Source organism: Oncorhynchus tshawytscha, linkage group LG05 (genome assembly GCF_018296145.1).
Source record: "Oncorhynchus tshawytscha isolate Ot180627B linkage group LG05, Otsh_v2.0, whole genome shotgun sequence".
In the NCBI taxonomy this organism is placed as follows: Eukaryota; Metazoa; Chordata; class Actinopteri; order Salmoniformes; family Salmonidae; genus Oncorhynchus; species Oncorhynchus tshawytscha.
Window position 1 is genome coordinate 19829867 of NC_056433.1, and position 23749 is coordinate 19853615.

General features: G+C 44.5%; 1 pseudogene; it reads left to right on the forward strand.

Moving 5' to 3' along the window:
• The window catches only part of LOC112250116, a 148939-nt pseudogene that overhangs the window by 12372 nt on the left and 112818 nt on the right, over positions 1–23749 (forward strand).

Genomic DNA, 23749 nt, shown 5'->3' on the forward strand with positions numbered 1-23749 from the left:
TCCACAGGTCTGGTACATCCTTGGGAGCAATTTCCGAACGTCTGAAGGTACCATGTTCATCTGTACAAACAATAGTACACTAGTATAAACACCATAGGACAACGCAGCTGTCATAACGCTCAGGTTGGAGACACGTTCTGTCTCCTAGAAATGAACGTACTTTAGTGCGAAAAGTGCAAATCAATCCCAGAACAACAGCAAAGGACCTTGTGAAGATGCTGGAGGAAACAGGTACAAAAGTATCTATATCCACAGTAAAACGAGTCCTATATCGACATAACCTGAAAGGCCGCTCAGCAAGGAAGAAGCCACTGCTCCAAAACCACCATAAAAATAGCCAGACTACGGTTTGTAACTGCACATGGGGACAAAGATCATACTTTTTGGAGAAATGTCCTTTGGTCTGATGAAACAAAACTGTTTGGCCATAATGGCCATCATTATGTTTGGAGGAAAAAGAGGGAGGCTTGCAAGCCGAAGAACTGTCACGACTCCCACCGAAGGTGGCTCCACTTCCTGTTCAGGCAACGCTCGGCGGTCGTCGTACACGGTCTACTAGCTGCCCCCGATCCCCTTTTCCTTTTGTGTTGGTTTTGTCTTATTGGTTAGACCTGTTTCTTGTTTGGGTTTTGGTTAGGGCTGTTTAAGCCGGTTATGCCCGTCTGCTTTTGTGCGGGCTTGTTTCTATGTTCGTTTTGTGGATGTTTGGGTCCTGTTTTGGGGCCGGTCATTGTATGTGCCTGGTGTTTTGGCGTGACCTTTTCTGTCACCGGAATAAATGCGGTTGTCCTAAACCCTCTGCTCTCTGCGCCTGACTCCGCACTCACTACTCCTAGAAGTTGTAACAAGAACATCATCCCAACTGTGAGGAACAGGGGTGGCAGCATCATGTTGTGGGGGTGCTTTGCTGCAGGAGGGACTGGTGCACGTCACAAAATAGATGGCATCATGAGGTCAGAAAATTATGTGGATATATTGAAGCAACATCTCAAGACATCAGTCAGGAAGTTAAAGCTTGGTCGCAAATGGGTCTTCCAAATGGACAATGACCCCGAGCATGCTTCCAAAGTTGTGGCAAAATGACTTAATTACAACAAAGGCAAGGTATTGGAGTGATCACAAAGCCCTGACCTCAATCCCATAGAAAATTAGTGGGCAGAACTGGACAAAAGTGTGTGAGCAAAGAGGCCTACAAACCTGGCTCAGTTACATCAACTCTGCCAGGAGGAATGGGATAAAATTCATCCAACTTATTGTGGGAAGCATGTGGAAGGCTGCCTGAAATGTTTGACCCCAAGTTAAACAATTTAAAGGCAATGCTACCAAATACTAATTGAGTGTATGTAAACTTCTGACCCACTGGGAATGTGATGAAAGAAATAAAAGCTGAAATAAATAATTCTCTCTACTATTATTCTGACATTTCACATTCTTAAAATAAAGTGGTAATCCTAACTGACCTAAAACAGGGAATTGTTACTTGGATTAAATGTCAGGAATTGTGAAAAACAGAGTTTAAATGTATTTGGCTAAGGTGTATGTACACTTCCGACTTCAACTGTACATCTTTGGCTGTGTCCCAAATAGGGTTTGGCTGTGTCCCAAATATCTCCCTATTCTTTTTATAGTGCACTACTTTTGAACAGGACCCATAGGGCTCTGGTCAAATGTAGAGCACTATGTAGGGAATAAGGGGTCATTTGGGACGCATCTCAAGCCTCCATGAACCAACTAAGCAGTGTAGGTTAGAGTCCAGGGAGCAGGCAGCACAGATATCAGAGAGACTGACGGGCCAGACAGACAGACCTTGTTCAGTAATTACACAAGTCTCTCAGAAAGGTCATTGCTCTGTAAATGCTTTTAGACAATAATTATCGGCGAAGAGGGCTTCCTGTCTGGAAGAAAAGAGAAGAAATGGACTCGTCATCATTTATCTTGTCTCATCGTTCCATAATGAGACTTTCATTTTTCTGGTAATTTCAGGTCTGACTGAAAGGACATTTTTGTTAATTTACATTTAGCTTGTCATTGTGGGCACTCCTGATATGAAATACTATACATTCCCACCATATTAGTACGTCATTAGGGAAAGACAATGTTTGAGTCCATATTTTCCTCATCCACATCTTACAACTGCATGCCTGGTGAGTAATTAGCCATGTAAGAATAGGCCTGAACATGACCATGTTATAAGCAGATTCGTACTCCTTATTGTGAATCAATTGGACATGCATTAAATGAATGATTTCTCTCATAAATGGTAGAAAAACTATTAAACTGCGTAATCAAGAGGGCAACTTTAATCATTTAATGCTCCATAAGCAACGTTTCCTCATTAGCAGGCTCCTTACAGTTTCCATGGTTTCTAAATAGCACCGAAATGTCAGAAATAAGTAGCCTATGATTGAGAGTGTTCAATCATCTGATATCCAGCAGCTCTTCAGTTACAAGTCACACGCTAACTCATTGCTCCTATCTTCAAACACTGTCTCCTTAATTATAATGCTTTGTTTCATCTCATTGTTATTCCTAGAGCACCACCCGATTGAATATGCCATCGATGGGACTTACAGATGACGGCAGAGCCCCAGCATTAAGAACGGCATGGACTACCATTACGTCACTATCACTCTGGATTTACAGGTAGGCCCAGATCTGTAAGTGCTGTACAGCTAACTCCTCTGGTCGTTGTCTGGCATGACAATAACCATAGGTGTTGGCAAGATGGCACAAACAGATCTGGGACCAGGCTCACTGTAAATCCTATTGAAACTGTAAAGCCACTTGTCAGCCAAGTTCCCAGACCCGGTCCACAGTGTAGCTTAATTTACTTGGCAGGCTTATGTGATACATACTCACACGTTTGTTTAGCCCGGTGTCGATAGAGTGTTTGTAAAGATGCTGACGGTAGACTTTGAAATGCTATGAGATATTATGTGTAACTCATCATGTGAGATGCACAAGTGACTGGGAAGAGGGTTGTTGTAGTTGAACTCTGTGTAACCCCCATGGCTGTGTAACTCTATCTGAAAAAACAGTTATCGATTTCAAGCTTTCTCAGGAGGGGAACAGTACCACTGAATCACACCAACATTAGTTTTGTTTCCATATCCCCCCTGTCAATTACTTGACATGAAAAATAAATGAAAAGTTTCATACAAATATTTTCTTGGACACCGACACTATAGCTATCACTTTCTAAAATTGAAGTTTTTCTTATCAGCAACCCGCCCACTTCTTTGCACTTTTGCTCAACACAATATCTCAGTTGCAGTGAAAATGGGATTTAGACTAAGAGTGCAGCCATCCTTAGAACAGTTTGAGATGAACCCTAGCGGAAACATAGCATGAAGGTAGTTGTGTTTATGCCCACAATCATTATTTCAATTGACACACTTGAGAGGGTGTCTGGACTGCTGATTTCTTCCTTGTGTACCCTTCAAGCATATGTGTTCCGTAGGAGACTGTACTTCCTCATATCAGCATGATATACCTGATGTCTCTGTAATGACTCCTCTACTATTGACCTACAACAGGAAATTATTCAAACCAATGGAGACTCTCTGAATACAATAGTGTGCTGGATCTCTGTGACTTCTGGGTTCAAGGGCTGGTAGTATGCGTGTGTGTGTGTGTGTGTGTGTGTGTGTGTGTGTGTGTGTGTGTGTGTGTGTGTGTGTGTGTGTGTGTGTGCATGTGCGTCTATTCATGTGTGTGTGTGTATGCTTGCGTGTGAGAGAGCAAGAGAGAGAGAGGAACAAAAGGAGGGGGATCCTGAGGCTAGATTGTGATTAGTTTGGTAGGGGGTATGGTAACTCAGCCTTCCTCCCAAGGCCTCTGATATGATCAGGGGTGAGCGTGAAGACGTGGCCCCGCTCCCAGCGCCTCCACGGCTGGTGATTCATGGGAGTTTATCCCTGGCTGAGTTATTATGCTTAGGGTCAGAGTGTGGCTCTCAGCAGACGCAGGGGAAGGGTCCCTGTCTGTGTCTGTCTCTTTCCCTTCCAGGAAATAGACATGCAAACATGTCTCCTTCATCAACCTGTCATGTTACACAGGAGACGAGAGCAGGGTCACTCTGGAATTAATGAAAGTGTCACTTACACTGTTGAATTAAATATACAATGAAACTAAGTTGGGACCCTGGAATAAAAAAAAGAGAGATGGATGAAAAGGATGAGATTATGTGGAAAAAATCTCCTCGCTAACTCCAGCACAGCCCAGTGAGCCTATCATTGGTTATTCTACCAGGAGTAAGCAAGCAACCAAAGATGGAATGCGTAACATAGCAACTAGAATATGAACAGTAGAGAAAAGTATGTAATTTAATTTAATACACATACAGTTGAAGTCAGAAGTTTACATACACCTTAGCCACATTGTCACATTCTGACCTTTATTTCCTTTGTTTTGTAGTTATTTAGTATGGTCAGGGCGTGAGTTGGGGTGGGCAGTCTGTTTGTTTTTCTATGATTTTGGGATTTCTATGTTTCGGCCTAGTATGGTTCTCAATCAGAGGCAGGTGTCGTTAGTTGTCTCTGATAGAGAATCATACTTAGGTAGCCTGGGTTTCACTGTTTGTTTGTGGGTGTTTGTTTCCGTGTCTGTGTTTTTCACCACACGGTACTGTTTCGGTTTTGTCATTTCACGTATTCGTTTATTGTTTTTGTATTTCATAGTGTTCAGTGTTTTTGTTATTAAAAACGATATGGACACTTACAACGCTGTGTTTTGGTCCGATCCCTGCTACACCTCCTCAGATGAAGAGGAGGAAAACCCTTACAGAAACACCCACCAACCAAGGACCAAGCGGCGTGGTAACAGACAGAAGCAGCAGTAGCGGCCAGCATCACAAGACTCCTGGACTTGAGAGGAGATTTTGAATGGAGAAGGACCCTGGGCACAGGCTGGGGAATATCGCCGCCCCAAAGCAGAGCTGGAGGCAGCGAAAGCTGAGCGGCGGCGATATAAGGAGGCAGCACGGCAGCACGGCAGCACGACAGGTACGAGAGGCAACCCCCCAATTTTTTGGGGGGTAGCACACAAGGAGTGTGGCTAAGCCAGGTAGCAGACCTGAGCTCACTCTTTGTGCTTATTATAAGCAGCGCATTACTGGTCAGGCACCGTGTTATGCGGTTAAGCGCACAGTGTCGCCAGTACGTGCCCATAGCCCGGTGCGCTATAGGGCAGCCCCCCGAAAGTGTCATGCGAGTGTGGGCATCCAGCCAGGGTGTATGGTGCCTGCTCCGCGTGTCTGGTCGCCGGTACGCCATTTCAGTCCAGGGTATCCTGCACCGGCTCTGCGTGCTGTGTCTCCGGGGCGCTGGGTGGGTGCAGTGCGTCCTATGCCTGCGCTCCGCTCATGCCGGGCAAATGTGGGAGTGGAGCCTAAGGGAGAGGTGCGTGTAGTAGGCACTAGAACTCCAGTGCTTACCCACAGCCCGGTTCAACCTGTGCCTGCACTCTGGAGGGTCCGGGCTAGAGTAGTTATCCAGCCTGGGGGAGTGGTGCCAAGGCTGCGCACCAGAGCTCCAGTGCTCCCCCACAGCCCGGTCCTTCGTGTGCTCCTCCTATCACCAAGCCTCCTGGAGGTCTCCCCAGCCTGGTGGGTCCTGTGGCAGCCTCACGCACCAGGCTGTCTCTCTGTCTCCTCCCTACAGGTGCTCCCGTCTGTCCAGAGCTGCTAGAGTCTCCTGTCTGTCCAGAGCTGCTAGAGTCTCCCGTCTGTCCAGAGCTGCTAGAGTCTCCCGTCTGTCCAGAGCTGCTAGAGTCTCCCGTCTGTCCAGAGCTGCTAGAGTCTCCCGTCTGTCCAGAGCTGCTAGAGTCTCCCGTCTGTCCAGAGCTGCTAGAGTCAACCGTCTGTCCTGAGCCGCCAGAGCCGCCAGTCTGTCATGAGCCGCCAGAGCCGCCAGTCTGTCATGAGCCGCCAGAGCCGCCAGTCAGCTTGGAGCCGCCAGAGCCGCCAGTCAGCTTGGAGCCGCCGGAGCCACCAGTCAGCCAGGAGCTGCCAAAGCCGCCAGTCAGCCAGGAGCTGCCAGAGCCGTCAGTCAGCCAGGAGCTGCCAGAGCTGCCTGTCACACCGGCGATGCCAGAATCGCCCTTCACTCCGGAGCTGCCGGAGTCGTCCTTCACCCCGGCGCTGCCGGAGTCTCCTGCCTGTCCGGCGCTGCCGGAGTCTCCCGCCTGTATCTCCCGTCCACTCGGCACCCATTTCTAGGGTCCCCAGTCCGAGGTCGGCGGCGAGGGTCGCCGTGGTTAGGAGGCCACGGAGGCGGACAATGAGGCGGAGAAAGACTGTGGTGAAGTGGGGTCCACGTCCCGCGCCAGAGCCGCCACTGCGGACAGATGCCCACCCAGACCCTTCGCTATAGCTTCAGGTTTTGCGGCAGGAGTCCGCACCTTTGGGGGTTGGGGGGTTGGGGGGGTGTACTGTCACGTTCTGACCTTTATTTCCTTTGTTTTGTCGTTATTTAGTATGGTCAGGGTGTGAGTTGGGGAGGGCAGTCTGTTTGTTTTTCTATGATTTGGGGATTTCTATGTTTCGGCCTAGTATGTTTCTCAATCAGAGGCAGGTGTCGTTAGTTGTCTCTGACTGAGAATCATACTTAGGTAGCCTGGGTTTCACTGTTTGTTTCCGTGTCTGTGTTTTTCACCACACGGTACTGTTTCGGTTTTGTCATTTCACGTATTCGTTTATTGTTTTTGTATTTCGTAGTGTTCAGTGTTTTTGTTATTAAAAACGATATGTACACTTACCACGCTACGTTTTGGTCCGATCCCAGATGAAGAGGAGGAAAAGCCTTACACAAATACATTTAAACTCGGTTTTTCACAATTCCTGACATTTAATCCAGATAAAAATTCCCTGTTTTAGGTCAGTTAGGATCACTACTTTATTTTAAGAATGTGAAATGTCAGAATAATAGTAGAGAGAATGATTTATTTCAGCTTTTATTTCTTTCATCACATTCCCAGTGGGTCAGAAGTTTACATGCATTCAATTAGTATTTGGTAGCATTGCCTTTCAATTGTTTAACTTGGGTTCAAACATTTTGGGTAGCCTTCCACAAGCTTCCCACAATAAGTTGGGTGAATTTTGGCACATACCTCCTGACAGAGCTGGTATAACTGAGTCAGGTTTGTAGGCCTCCTTGCTCGCAGATGCTGTTTTCAGTTCTGCCCACAAATGTTCAATGGGATTGAGGTCAGGGCTTTGTGATGGTCACTCCAATACCTTGCCTTTGTTGTCCTTAAGCCATTTTTCCACAACTTTGGAAGCATGCTCGGGGTCATTGTCCATTTGGAAGACTCATTTGTGAGCAAGCTTTAACTTCCTGACAAATGTTTTGAGATTTTGCTTCAATATACCCACATAATTTTCCTACCTCATGATGCCATCTATTTTGTGAAGTGCACCAGTCCCTCCTGCAGCAAAGCACCCCTACAACATGAAGCTGCCACCCCCGTGCTTCACGATTGGGATGGTGTCCTTTGGCTTGCAAGCCTCCTCTTTTCCTCCAAACATAACGATGGTCATTATGGCCAAGCAGTTCTATTTTTGCTTCATCAGATCAGAGGATATTTCTCCAAGAAGTACGATCTTTGTCCCCATATGCAGTTGCAAACCGTAGTCTGGCTTTTTATGGCGGTTTTGGAGCAGTGGCTTCTTCCTTGCTGAGCGGCCTTTCAGGTTATGTCGATATAGGACCTGTGGGATTGATTTGCACTCTTCACACTAAAGTATGTTCATTTCTAGGAGACAGAACGTGTCTCCATCCTGAGCGGTATGACGGCTGCGTTGTCCTTTGGTGTTTATACTTGTGTACTATTGTTTGTACAGATGAACGTGGTACCTTCAGACGTTTGGAAACTGCTCCCAAGGATGAACCAGACTTGTGGAGGTCTACAATTTCTTTCGATTTCCCATGATATCAAGCTAAGAGGCACTGAGTTTGAAGGTAGCCCTTGAAATACATCCACAGGTACACCTCCAATTGACTCAAATTACGTCAATTAGCCTATCAGAAGCTGGAATTTCTGAAATTTTACAAGTTGTTTAAAGGCACAGTCAACCTAGTTTATGTAGACTTCTGACCCACTGGAATTGTGATACAGTGAATTATAAGTGAAATAATCTGTCTGTAAACAATTGTTGGAAAAATTACTTGTGCCATGCACAAAGTAGATGTCCTAACCAACTTGCCAAAACTATTGTTAACAAGAAATGTGTGGAGTGGTTGAAAAACGAGTTTTAATGACTCCAACATAAGCGTATGTAAACTTCCGACTTCAAATGTAATAAACGTGGAATTTACCCAAATACTGTATCTGAGTGGTAAGTATGCAGAGAGAGTCTCACTGAGGGCATCAAGCATCCATAAATCATACCTGCCCATGTTTAGTTAACGATTGAAATCTGACACAAGAAGTGTCGAGGTAGCAATTTTGCAATGCTAATTTTGCCTTGCTCATCTCTGTCCGGCCTGTCACAGCCGTGATGGAATCACTTTAACTATCCACATTGTCCCGGCTCAAACTGTTTGGCAGATTAGGGAGTTTCAAGGAGATTAGATTTAAGTAAAACAGTTATGTAATGTCCCATATGACATGAAGAGTAAACAATTGCAGAGATAATAGGCCTACTTCTTGGAAATAGCTTTCCCCCCTCAGCAAATCCATCTGTTCAACAATTTTTTATATAATGGCATATTTAAGCAATAATGCCCGAGGAGATGTGGTATATGGCCAATATACCATGGCTAAGGGCACAACGCAACGCGGAGTACCTGGATACAGCCATTAGTCATGGTATATTGACGATATACTATACCACAAACCCTCGAGGTGTCTTATTGCTATTATAAACTGGTTACCAACATAATTAGACCAGTAAATATTTTTAAAAAATTCATACCCGTGGTATATGGTCTGATATACCACAGCATTTAGCCAATCAGCATTCAGGGCTCGAACCACCCAGTTCATAATGAGGGTTATATACCAAGGTTCTACTATTGCTATTTCACCATGAATATGGATTAATCAGTAGTTGCATGTAGTAGATATTGATTGAGAATAATTTAATTGATATCCACTGATGCCAACCGTAAACACCCAACATCCATTTTGTGTTTTGCCTTTATGGCCCTTTTTACAACAACATTTGTCACAAAGGTCTTTACAGTAACCCGGCCTAGAGCCCAAAAGGGCAAGCAAGCAGAAGTACAGGGGCAAGGAACAACTCCCTATTAAAATCGGTCACTCCCTCCCTCATGGTTGGGCTAGCTTTGTCCATGGCCCTGTATGCAAAGTGTTTTCGCCATCAGTGTCCTGTAAAATGTAATCCTATTTGTGCTCCATTCAGGCACATTTCCCCGGCGGCCAGTCACTGTGCTTGCTGTCATCTCCTGCGGTAAATGAGTCTGTGCTGCTGTGGCTGTTGGTGATGTGTGTGAACGTATCGTTATCGCCCGTGACATCAGCACTCTCATTTCCCCCTCGTTATCCAGGAGCCCATGCTGGAGTGGAAATCTGAATAATGACAGACACTGTTGGAGGTGTGTGTGTGTGTGTGTGTGTGTGTGTGTGTGTGTGTGTGTGTGTGTGTGTGTGTGCTTGTGCTTGTGCGTGCGTGCGCGTGTGTCTTGGCGTCTGGGCCACTTTTCGATTAGACTGGGAATTGTAGTCATTATGCCCTGTATTTTTGCCCAGTGTGACTGACGTGGTCCAATCAGTTATTAGTTGTTACAAAAGCTTTAGCGCAGACTCTCCGATGGAGATCTGATCAGGAGCATAAATACTATGGAACATTTTGGTATGTTTTTGTGTCTGATAATCTGAAAAGACCCAAATAAAAAATATGAAATCAACATGGACATCCTTCGATCATGCTGTATGTCTAAGTCAGAGAAAAATGTGTCATTCATACACAGGACGTGAGCACAGAGGTCATGTTTGAATTATATTATATATGACAGCTAACTAATCACATACTCTACATGACAGATACTTGGTATGCTATTTGTAGACATGGAGGTGTTTTGTCAGTGAGTGGCTCTGGACTTATTTTGAAATACAAATCAGGTGTTAGCTATGTATTGTATTATTGGATTATTCTTTTCACGTTTGGGCACACAGAACAAACCCACACCATGGACCTCTGGCACCTCAACCTCCTATTGAGAATGACAGTGATGCGACCTAGCTTTATCTGTAGCTAAAGCTAGCCTACATCTTTGTGGATTTAAATAAAAATGGACCTATACTATAGATATCGACTCAAAATTCTCTGGCATTATAGGCCTCATTTCAAAGTAATTAAAGAGATGGTTTAATGGATATTCTGTATCACTTCTGTGATACGTGGAAAATAGATAGCCTACCTATGCTCAGTTATCTTTGTTCTATTCTTTAACTCGGCAGAGTCATTTAAATGGTTGACGTTTGCAGGTGATCTATCACTGAACCAAGACCTGACCTTTCTATTTAGCTGTTTTCAAGTTTGACTTCTACTTTACATTACACACAACTGGTATTCCCTTGTCATGTATGCTCTACATTCACATTCTTTATAGCGACTGCAGATTTTTAGGAACAGCAAACCTCCTCTGACTTCATTTTTGATCAAAACAAAGAATATGTGCAAAAAACAAATATCTCCCAAATCATCCGATTTCTGTTGTTGTTGTTGCTGTGTTTAAAATTACCCATAACTATTTCAAAGGCTGTCAAAGTGACTAATGCTTAGAGATTAGTAAGTAGGAGCAAAGAATTACAGCCAAGCAGGCGTTGACTCTATTGTCACTGATGTCACCGGGCTGGTAGCTCGAAACTAGTCCTGGCTTGGAATCCACATGGTCATGTTGTGACTCCAACACTTTCGTTTTAGACCGTGGTTAACAGGTCACGCTCTGCCCTGCAAACTTAAGAGCTCTCGTTTCTCCTTCTCCCCAGACTCCACTGCTCCCCTTTAATCATCACAATAATCCCACCTACCTACCCCTTACGCTGTGTGAGGACACCATCAGCCAGCCTTCCTGTTTTCCTGCTTCATCTGAATCAAGGAAACATTGAGGCTTTGTGAGATTTCCCCTGCTACCTGGACAAAATCCTATTGGGTTTCAGTGAAAGGGATGAGTACTGGGTTGAGTGGCGCTCTCTCTATTGTAAACACTGAAACGCTACACCGTTATCTACTGTAGATGAGAGGCAAACCGTGAGTCATTTTTTATGTTGATTGTGCCATGGTCGTTTATTTTTCTGCATCGTTGGGAGACAAGGAAACATTTAGGTGGAATGTCACCTTTCCCCCTGTGCTTCCTGTTTTTCTTGAGGAGCTGTCATTTACTGCTTGATGAAATTCATGTGTCCTTCGAGGGTACAGTACTGCACGTATTCCCATGATCCAGTCTTTTATTTCCATGATCTAGTCTTTTCAGCTATTTAGTGGTGGAGTACCTGAGGGCAGATCAGCTTTGGCTGTCTCTGAATGTACCAGGACGGAGATAAAGCATGTACATAAGTTGTTCCATTGGAAACGTCAAAGAAAGTACTCCATATTGTAGAGAATACTGTACAGGAGTGGAGACCTCATAAGGATAATCTTGACCATGCTCCCTGACAGGATTGTTTATTTCAGTGTCTGGTTTTCCTATCAAATACGACTAAACTGACTTACACTTGTCTATGAATGTGTCAGTGTCGTATTGAACGAGCAGGTGTGTTTTCTTAATTAACCTGAATATGAAACTTGTCATATGAATCTCGGGGTCAACACATTCACAGGACACAAAGGAAGGACTTTCAAAAGAAAATAATAAACAATAATTATATATTTATATATTTAAAATAAGATATAAATATTTACAAAAAAAAGTTACAAAAAAGAAAACATAACAAATGGATGGACTTCAATTCAATTACTTTTATAAGCTAAGCTTCTGAGTTACATCTGAATTCTACTTCCCTCTAAGGTGTACCAGATAGCATACAGTATATGATCCTGAAGGCTGCCAACTCCCCCAGGCCAGGTAACTGGGCGCTGGGGCGTTCTCTGGACGGGGTGACCTTTACCCCCCCTGGCAGTACTACGCCATCACAGACACCAAGTGCCTCACCCGATTCAACATTCTGCCCCGCACCGGACCGCCATCTTACACCCGCGACGATGAGGTTATCTGCACTTCTTTCTACTCCAACCCCTGGAGAATGGAGGGGTCAAGGGTCAGCATATAGCATCACTGAAAGGGCATAGGGGTCAGCAGTGGCGTAACAGCTACTTTTATTTATCCTTTATTTAACTAAGCAAGTCAGTTATGAACAAATTCTTATTTACAATGACAGCATATCCCGGCCAAATCCTAACCGGATGACGCTGGGCTGCCCTATGGGACTCCCAATCAAGATCGGTTGTGATACATCCCGGAATCGAACAAGGGTCTGTAGTGACGCCTCTAGATGCAATGCCTTAGACCGCTGCGCCACTCGGGAGCTACAGGGACTCATTTTTAAAGTAGATATGATTATGTTTGTTGAACACTTCAAATTGCAATCCAATTTCAATTCAACATAACATAAAACGTTGATTCCATTTAACTGTAATATATTAGATTCAACCATGGCCCACATGAAATAAGACCACCAGCACATTTATTCACTTGCTTCAATAGACATGTATGGAAGCTGCTAACATTTGATTGCCAGCTACATTAGTATTTAAGTGCTGTGGTGGTTTAATTAAATTACATCAGTCAGCTTTGAAGTCACTCACCAGCTTCTCACAATGAAATGTACATTTTGTGATTTAAGTTGTGATCAACACAGCTGCCTTAACATTATGCATTTTGTTTACAAGTTAGGCATACAGTCTAGGCACATGACACATTTTATTTCCTGGTGTGCTGGTTTCTATATTTGCTTTCATTGAGGATTTGGATAAAGAAAGCCTACCTCACACAAATAAATATACACACATCAACACACGCTCACTATACAAACAGCAACATTGCCTTGATCAGCTGTGTATCGGAGCAACTCCTTTTAATTGTGAGAACTGATCACACAGTCTGCTCCCACTGACAGTAATGAAGCAGTACAGTCAGTACCCCGCCCCCCCCACCACCACCGCGCACCCCGCACCCCCACCCCGCACCCCCAGCTCTGCTCAGACAATCAGGAGCTCCTGTCATCCAGCTCCTTTTAGTTAGTGACAGAAAGCGTAAAGCGTGATCACAGCGAAATCCTAATGAGTCGTAGGCGGGTGTCAAAGCATCGCAGATCTTATATTGAAATGTCACTCTCTCCGACTTCTTCAAAAACAACCAAGCTAACCACACAGCCTTAATTAGCAACCAGACACGGTTAACCCTTCATAGCTGCAAGCAAATCACATTTTTTCTTACTAGGTCCATTAATAATGTATTTTATTCTTACCACAGCAATGGAGTGCTGTAAATGTTGTTATGGGGCTCTTTTATAGATTTGCTGAGTAGAGATTGAATTCAGTATTTGTTAAATATGTGTAGGAAAATTTGAATAGAGGTCACTAAAGAGCTCCCTTTTCCTGTATAACTTACTAAGAATCCATACCATTCGGTGCTTTGTCTCTCACAATTTGCACCTGGGGCATAGATCCACACCTCTCTGATCAATGGAAGGCCGAGTGCCGATGACCCCTCCCCGACCTTACTGAACTTCACCTCTGCACGCTACATCCGCCTACAGTTCCAGCGAATCAGAACCCTCAACGCCAACCTCATGACCCTGGCCTTAAACGATCCCCGCAATGTCGACCCAATAAGAACGAAGCAACGTGTTGATGACCACACAACACGATCACTTTCATATAGAATCATGTATTCCATATGTGAGCCACTAGTTTATTCCTTTCTACCCAGCATCATTGGTGAAATGGCCATGGCGGCATGTTGATTACATTGCGCTCACCAGACAGATGGGTCTTAATTAAAAATGGCTATAATTAAGAAATCTGTTCCTTACTGAGCAACATCCACCTCATCATGTGTTGACTTTGGCCTACACAATCAGTCACCCAGTGAGCTCCTGTGTGACACATAATTACCGGACAGATTGCAGGGCTTATATTGAGCTAGGAATTTATCATTTACAAAATACTGTTCAATTTAGTCATACCAAAGGGACATAAATTATGAAATTGTGGATAAAATTATCTCTCACTCTCTCAGAAATAAACACGGAATACCAATGAGTGTCTTTGAATAAACTAGACTGTGCTGTAGCTTTGTAGAAGTAGCCAGTATATGATAGAAATATTAATGCCAGTGATCTCCATTTTTCTCAACTTGTTTCTTTTTTGTTTGTATTTCCAGTATTACTACTCTATCAAAGACAGTTGGAGGGATGTGTAGCTGCTATGATCATGCTAAAGCCTGTCCCCTGAACAACCAGACCGAGGTATGTCAGTCAACTTACATTCTCTATGGCCCCTTCTCTACATTGTAATCATACAGTGAGCTAGATTTTCTGTCCATGGGCACAGTTCATGTACCGTTTGATAGTAATATCAAAGAGAAACACAATACTTCTTAACCTGCAGCCCTCGTGTGAAGTGTGCTCCAGTTGTCTCTTGGGTGAAAAGATCTGAGTCTTTCCTTCAGTGACGATGACACTGTAACATGGCGTCATTTGATTCCCTGTCATGAATTTCAGTTGTGAGTGGGAACACAACACGTGTGGGGAGCGCTGTGACCCCTGTTGCCCCAGCTACAAGCAGAAACCCTGGATGGCTGGGACCTTCCTAACTCATCACAACTGTGAGAGTAAGACCACACAGTGATAAACTTAAGCATTAAGGCCCGAGGGGTTGTAGTATATGGCCAATATACCACAGCTAAGGGCTGTTCTCGATACAGGCCTTAGCTGTGGTAAATTGGCCATATACCACAAACCCCTGAGGTGCCTTATTGCTATTATAAACAGGTTTCCAACCTAATTAGAGCAGTAGAAATACATGTTTGTCATATCCGTGGTATATGCCAGACCTGTGCTGATGGCTACTACAGAACCACTGGGGTATGTACTGGTACTGTTGATCCCAGTTGACTAGGATCCAAGCAATGACTGAAGTGCATATTAGTGAATACTAAATAGCAATCTCACTGTAGCTTTGTATCATGACTAGGGTTAAGAGTTTTTCCTGGCCTGAGTCTCCTGCTCCCCTGTTCCCTCCAGGTGAGTCTAGAGACCCGTGTCAGCTCAGCTCATGTGACCCAGCAGGCTCCCCAGAATGTGTCCCAGACCAGTCCCCGATCAGTCCCAGGCTGAAGGAGGTAGGCTACTACTTAACCACCCACCACAGTTCTCCTCTCTACGCTGATCTAGCTGCCATATGTTTATTGCTGAAGCCTCCCCCCGTCTGGTCCTACAGACCTCACGGCTGGATCCTGCCACTGTAAGCAGGGTTACGGGGGACAGCAGTGTGACAGGTGTGCTTTCGGCTACAGCGGCTACCCCAACTGTGTCCGCTGTAACTGCAGTCTAGATGGAAGCCTAAACAAGGACCCCTGCCAGCTGCCCTGTGTCTGCAAGGTAGGCCACTCTCTCCTCCTCCACCCCCATCTCTCTGGCCTTTTCTCATTAGGGCAAAAGTCCATCCTCCACCCTCTCTCCTCTGACTTCACTCCTCTGTTACCAGGAAACCGATGAGTGGTCAAGGAAATGTCAATTTGTTAGTAGGCGAACGGAAAAGTGTCTTCCCCTCCACGATAGCCACCTTTCATCAAGGATAGTCTTCTGTATCCTACTTGAGTCCCTCGTGGAAGAGTTTAAATAATATGCCACACCCCTTTTGAATCAGCTTTTGTTTTGTCTGAGGAAAAAGCATGCACATGTTTAAAAACAATAATAATCATCCCTTCTTCCTATCCTCCCACACCACCAGAACCAATCCATTTAGTGTCAGGGGTGGACACATCAGCTCGATGCTTTATGCCTTCGTAGGGCCAACAGCTCCGAGTCCCCTCAAGTTCTTCTCACTAATTGCTCCAGCATATAATTTGACTTATCATTTTGTGTTCAAGTTAGCCGGCTACTTCCTCCACTGCTATTGTGCACACTCATGTCATACACATGTTATACCCTGGGCAAGTTTCACTCTTTCACTAGCCAATTATACCATCTCACTGCAGGGATGTCAAGGAGCACCGGTGAACTTTGCTCTCTATTGGTCTAATTATTGAGCTGGGGGGAGGATGTGCAGTCAAATATTGCATTTCGTTGTGTCTCCAGCTGAGTCAGATGCTACTGAAACTTTTCTCCCACTTAATGAGAGAGAGAGAGAGAGAGAGAGAGAGAGAGAGAGAGAGAGAGAGAGAGAGAGAGCTATAGGAAGGGTGTGGGTCCAGGACTAGAGCAGAAACTCTGGAGTGGGTGAGTGTCAATGCTGACATCACCAGGGGGTGGAGCCTACCCCCAAACGTGCACGTTGCTCATCACCCCAGAGCATCTGCACAACCACTCCCACCTGAGGAAGCAGACAGTAGGGATGTTTGCCAAGACTCTGAAGGACTTGGTAGACAAACACCCCATGCCGCACTAGACAGAGGACCACCCAGAGACCCCTACCAGACCACTGAACCACCAAAGACCCACAGGCCCCCTCAAGGCCCCACCCAGCCTACTACCCCAGACCACCACCTCTACCAGACCAGAGAGGAAGCCCCTCCGTCCCAGACCTGGCCCTCCTCCACTCCACAGGGCCCAACAGCAGGACCAGCGCAGAGGACCACAGGGCCCAACGCAGAGGTCGTCAGAGGACAGGAGAACCCTGTAGGATTAAGTTAGATTAAACAGCTCCTCCAATACATCTGCACTAAACTGCACTAAACGCGCACACACACACGGGCCCATGCATGCACACACACACACACACACACACACACACACACACACACACACACACACACACACACACACACCTATCGTACTAAAAGTTTACTTTTTCAATTAATAGGAATATACAGTATATATATATATATATATATATATATAGAGAGAGAGAGAGAACAGTTTTTTGTTGTTGCTGTTATCCTGTTTATCTCACTCTTAACAACTTAATAGTTAGTAGTTACTGTATTTCTGACAGTGCTATTCTTTCCTTTTGCAACATGAAATCACTATCAGTTAGCATGTGGAACATTCAGGGCCTAAACTCATCAGCCTTTGGACTGAAGAGTTTAGCACTGGAGTTCAACAAACATCTTAAAGATGTTGACGTCATTCTGCAGGAGACATGGTGTAAGGCAGACATTCTTATTCACTGTCCCACAGGCGACAAAGAGGTAATTGTGCCCTCACAGAAACACAGCTCTGTCATAGAGGCAGAGACTCTGGAGGATTGATCATTTGGTACAAATCCGAGCTACAAAATCTAATTGATCCCCTCAAAATTGTTAAATATCACATTTGGTAAAAAAAACGAACAAAAAACTTGTAATGACAGAATAAGATGTGTTCCTTTGCGCAATATATATCCCCCCTTCAGAATCACCATATTACTCAGAGGAGATCTTCCCCACCCTTGAGGAAGAGACGTGCCTTTTCCAGGCCCAGGGAAATGTTCTCATCTGTGGGGACACAAATGCGCGCACAGGAACACTACCTGATCTAACGACCACATGATGGACAGCTTTATTACAGGCCATACTGTTTCTAACTGCTTTAATCTCCCCATAGAAACAACAGTGACAACACCATTAACAAAAACGGAAGGGATCTGTTGCAGCTCTGTTGAAGCCTGGGTCTGTACTTTGTCAACGGTAGGTTACTCTTTGAGAAGATTCAACTATTGCTCACCTCTTGGCCACAGCACAGTGATTACATATGATTATAGACATTGACCCTTTCTCTCTCAGCTCATTCACCTCTGTCTGATCACAGCCAAATTACATTGTTCCTCAAAAGAACAGACATGGAAACAACCACACATTCACAGCCCAGTAAGCTGTACAACATCAGGAATTCATACAGATGCGCCCAAAACAGCACAGAAGAATACCAGAAAGCAACCAGTAAACAAAATATCCAAAGGCTCTTAGATAACTTTCTGGATACATCATTCACTCACAGTAAAGAAGGCATCAATCTACCAGTAAAAACATCAACTACAGTGGGGCAAAAAAAGTATTTAGTCAGCCACCAATTGTGCAAGTTCTCCCACTTAAAAAGATGAGAGAGGTATGTAATTTTCATCATAGGTACACTTCAACCATGACAGACAAAATTATTTTAAAAATCCAGAAAATCACATTGTAGGATTTTTAATGAATTTATTTGCAAAATATGGTGGAAAATAAGTATTTGGTCAATAACAAAAGTTTATCTCAATACTTTGTTATATACCCTTTATTGTCAATGACAGAGGTCAAAGGTTTTCTCCAAACAATCACGGATAATAAAGAGAAAGCCAAACACATCGCGGACACCGACACCTTACGCCCGGATCAGCTGAACACATTTGTCACCCGCTTCAAGGAAAATAACATTGAGCTGCTGAAGCGGGCCCCCTCTGCTCATGAGTTCTGTGTGCTCTCGTTCTCTGTGGCTGACATGATTAAGTAATTTAAGTGTGTTAACCCTCGTTAGGCCGCCGGCCCAGACGGCATCCCAAGCCGTGTCCTCAGAACATGTGCAGACCAGCTGGCAGGAGTGTTTACAGACATATTCAATCTCTCCTTATCCCAGTATGTTGTCCCCACTTGCATCAATATGTCCACCATTGTTCCTGTACCCAAGAAAGCAGAGGTAACTGAACTAAATTACTATTGCCCCGTAGCACTCACTTCTGTCATCATGAAGTGCTTTGAGAGGCTTGTTAAAAGCAGAGGTACAGGGGTGTGGGGGCCCCCTCCTGTACTGTTCACCCATGTTTACGTGGCCATGCACATCTCCAACTCAATAATTAAGTGGTAGGCTTTGTAAGAATATGTCGAAGATAAATACACAACGCGGAGACAGAGTACGAGAGGTAAAGAGGAACGAGGGTCAATAGAGTACTAACGATCAATGGAAATTGTGTTTTTTTCTGTAATAGGGAATTATTGATTAATGGTTTAGAGTCATGGGAGGAACATTTCTTCTGAAATAGGATACTTGTTATTTGGCCATTGGCTAGTTTTATTGGAAGAAAGTCTAATTTGTCAACTACAGGCTAGGGCTGGGTTATAAAACTACATACTGTTTCTTTGTTCTGTGGAGAAAGAACCACTGGAGAGAATCACTGAGAGAGCATCACTGAGGACAGTGGAGAATGACCATCTACCTCCCTTTATGATTTGTCCTCTTCAAATAAACCTATTCTCCTCCCCTGATTTGCTTTGGGGTTTGTGTTATTGAAGAGTAACATAAATTGCTAACATTTGGTGCCGTGACCCGAAAACATATCAACTGTGTGTTTATCCAGAATTAAGAGAGAAGGCTGAGTGCAACCCAGAAGGGAGTCAACTCTTAATCTCCTGATTGATGGCATAATTGCTGGGTGAGTCTAGACCAATATAATTTTAGAAGAACCAAATCAGGTTAAAATAGGTGCATGCAATGAGTGATATGTATCTGTGATGTATAAGTCCTTTGTTCTATTACAGACTTCCTTTGTTCTCCATGAAAATGTTTGAGGCCTTTGTCTTCGTTCTCTACTATAGGGGTTCAAGTCCTCTATTAAACGTTTGAGTCCTTTCTTTTTGTGGAACCTTCTTCTTGCATAGAAGTGAGTTGCTAGTTGAGTAGCGATTTTTACATGTGTGGTTAATGTCTTGAAGTCTTGAACAAGCTTCTTGAAGTGAACATATGTTCAATGGTAGCCATGCCCTACAGAGACAATTTGTGTTCCAGAAAAGGTTTGAGTCCTTAAAAGAGTAAAAAAAATTTTTTTTTTTTATTAAAAAAAAAAAATATATATATATATATATATGTATACAGTGGGGAGAACAAGTACTTCATACACTGCCGATTCTGCAGGTTTTCCTACTTACAAAGCATGTAGAGTTCTGTCATTTTTATCATACTTCAACTGTGAGAGACGGAATCTAAAACAAAAATCCAGAAATGACATTGTATGATTTTTAAGAAAATTTATTAGCATTTTATTGAGAGCCGGAACTCTTACTGGTTGGTAGGTGATCAAATACTTATGTCATGCAATAAAATGCAAATTAATTATTTAAAAATCATACAATGGGATTTTCTAGATTTTTGTTTTAGATTCCTTCTCCCCAGTCTGGGGCCTCCAGCGATGAGCTGCACTCCAGAGTCTTCAGCGACAAGCTGCAGTCCAGATCCTCCAGAGGTGGTTCCCAGTTCTGATCCTCCAGCGATGATCCACGGTCCGGTTCCCCCGACAACGATCCATGGTCCGGTTCCACAGAAGCGGAGGGATCAGTGTAGGGAGCGGGGACTGTGTCCAGAATCGGAGCTGCCACCGAGGGTAGATGCCCTCCCTTATAGGTTAAGGTTTGTGGCCGGGAGTCCTCACCTTTAGGGGGGAGTACTGTCACGCCCTGACCTTAGATATCTCTGCTTTCTATATATTTTGGTTAGGTCAGGGTGTGACTAGGGTGGTTCACGCTGCGCCTTGGTCTCATCATTACGACGAACGTGACATGGAAGATACACTCAATTCCTCCAAAAATGGGTCAGTCACTCATCAGCCGATGCAATCCATATATGGTGATTTGCAAAAAACGAAAAATGTATGTTTCCACAACTAATGACTGGGAAGAACAAAACTACGGTGACATCCTCGACAGGTTGTCACTACTGGACAGAGACGTCAATCAACATAATAAACCGTCTGTTATCAGAGTTGTGCTGGCTCCGAGTGAAACCAACAACATTATTTGTTCAGCAGAGTAGAAACCTGGTGTATGTCATTATTGCGGGATTTCTGGTCACTGGCAACAAGAATGTCGAAAAAGAAAATGTGTTGTTATGAGGAATGGCCAGGAGAAGCAGGGTCCGTCTAAGGGAAAAATGGAATCAAGACAACAGCCCCAACGACACAATGCTGATGCAGAAATATAAGAAGCTCTCTCCGGCTCAGCAGCAAAGTTTGCTGGATGCTGTTGAGCGAAACTAGTAGACCCCCTCTCACGTCCCATCTCAGCTAGTGTACATATGAAATCAGATGGAATATATGTGAACATGAAATGTGAATAACTTTTCAGTCTTTTTTTTGTAGATATGGGTGCTGAAGTCACTGTATTACCCATATCTTATGCAAAACATATATGTCATCAGTACACGGGCAAGATGATGAGAGCAACAGGAGTGGGGGGAGACAGATATGAAACAAACCAAACCATTATCAATTTCTATTGGCCCAATAAAGATTGATGCAGGGGTGTGGATAGCTTCATTTGAACGACCTATTTTAGGCCTCAATGTTATTATGCAACTTGACTCTACATTGAACATTTCTGAAGGAAAGGTAACGTGGCAAATTAGGTAACTGCAAGGATCTACAGTTCAGAACTATCCTCTTTGGACTATGAAGAAAAATGAGTGTGGAGCCAGTGTGCTTGACAGGTGTTGCCTCACCTTGCACAAAACATTATCCCATTAGCAAGGAAGCTAAGGAAGCTCTAAAGTAGTGATTAAAGATCTATGGGACATGGGTATAGTTGAAAAGACACCATGTAATCCAGCTACAGCTACTACATTACGACTGTTGTGAGTTGGTTTGGATCAGCACTCTGATGGGTTTATAGAGTCACATTAGGGACAAAATGGGAAGGTCCTTATCATGTTTGCTTATAACAAGGTCAGCAGTAAAAGTCCAGGGAAAATCACGATGGATACATGTCACTCATTGCAAGGTTGCCTGGAGAATAAAGAACTGATTGATTAGCATTTTATATTACTCTTCAATAACACAAACCCCAAAGCAAATCAGGGGGAGGAAAATAGGTACATTCGAAGAGGACAAATCATACAGGGAAGTAGATGGTCATTCTCCATCACCTCAGTGATGCTCCGCTCTTGAAATTATATTTCAAGAGCGGCATAGACTAAGAAACAGTAGAATAGGACAGAATACAGTATACAGTATGAGATGAGTAATGCAAAATATGTAAACCTTATTAAAGTGACTAGTGTTCCAATTATTAAAGTGGCCAGTGATTTCAAGTATATGTATAGGGCAGCAGCCTCTAATGTGCCAGTGATGGCTATTTAACAGTCTGATGGCCTTGAGACAGAAGCTGTTTTTCAGTCTCTCATTCCCAGCTTAGATGCACCTGTACTGACCTCGGCTTCTTGATGATAGCGGGGTGAACAGGCAGTGGCTTGGGTGGTTGTTTTCCTTGGTGATCTTTTTGGCATTCCTGTGACATTGAGTGCTGTAGGTGCAGATAGTTTGTTTCCGATGATGCGTTGGGCAGTCCGCACCACCCTCTGGAGATCCCTGCGGTTGCGGGCGGTGCAGTTGCCGAACCTGGCGGTGATCGGATGCTCTCAATTGTGCATCTGTAAAATTTTGTGAGGGTTTTAGGTGTCAAGTCAAATTTCATCTGCTTCTTGAGGTCGAAGAGGCTCTGTTGCGCCTTCTTCACCACACTGTCTGTGTGGGTGGACCATTTCAGTTTGTCAGTGATGTGTACGCCAAACTTGAAGCTTTCCACCTTCTCCACTGCGGTCCGTCAATATGGATAGGGGGGTGCTCCCTCTGCTGTTTCCTGAAGTCCACGATCAGCTCCTTTTGTTTTGTTGACGTTGGGTGAGAGGTTCTTTTCATGGCACCACACTCCCAGGGCCCTCACCTCCTCCCTGTAGGCCGTCTTGTCATTGTTGGTAATCAGGCCTACTACTGTTGTGTCATCTGCAAACTTGATGATTGAGTTGGAGGTGTGCGTGGCTACGCTGTCATGGGTGAACAGGGAGTACAGGAGGGGCTGAGCACACATCCTTGTGGGGCCCCAGTGTTGAGGATCAGCGGTGGTGTTTTTTCTAACTTCAGCACCATGGGGCAGCCGTAAGGAAGTCCAGGACCCAGTTGCACAGGGCGGGGTACAGACCCAGGGCCTGGAGCTTAATGATGATCTTGGGAGGTACTATGGTCGTGAATGCTGAGCTATAGTCAATGAACAGCATTCTTATATAGGTATTCCTCTTGTCCAGGTGGAACAGGGCAGTGTGCAGTGCGATTGCTTCGTCTGTGGATCTGTTGGGGCGGTAAGCAAATTGAAGTGGGTCTAGGGTGTCAGGTAAGGTAGAGGTGATATGATCCTTGACTAGTCTCTCAAAGCACTTCATGATGACAGAAGTGAGTGCTATGGGGCGATAGTCATTTAGTTCAGTTACCTTTGCTTTCTTGGGTACAGGAACAATGGTGGACATCTTGAAGCATGTGGGGACAACAGACATGGGATAGGGAGAGATTGAATATGTCCGTATACAGTCCAGCCAGCTGGTCTGCGCATGCTCTAAGGACACGACTAGGTTGCTCTCTGGGCTGGCAGCCTTGTGAGGGTTAACACGCTTAAATGTCTTACTCAAGCCGGCCACAGAGAAAGAGAGCCCATAGTCCTTGGTAGCGGGCTGCGTCGGTGGCACTGTGTTATCCTCAAAGCGAAGAAGGTGTTTAGCTTGTCCGGAAGCAAGACGTTGGTGTCCGCAAAGTGGCTGGTTTTCCCTTTGTAGTCTGTGATTGTCTGTAGACCCTGCCACATACGTCTCGTGGCTGAGCCGATAAATTGCGACTCCACTTTGTCTATATACT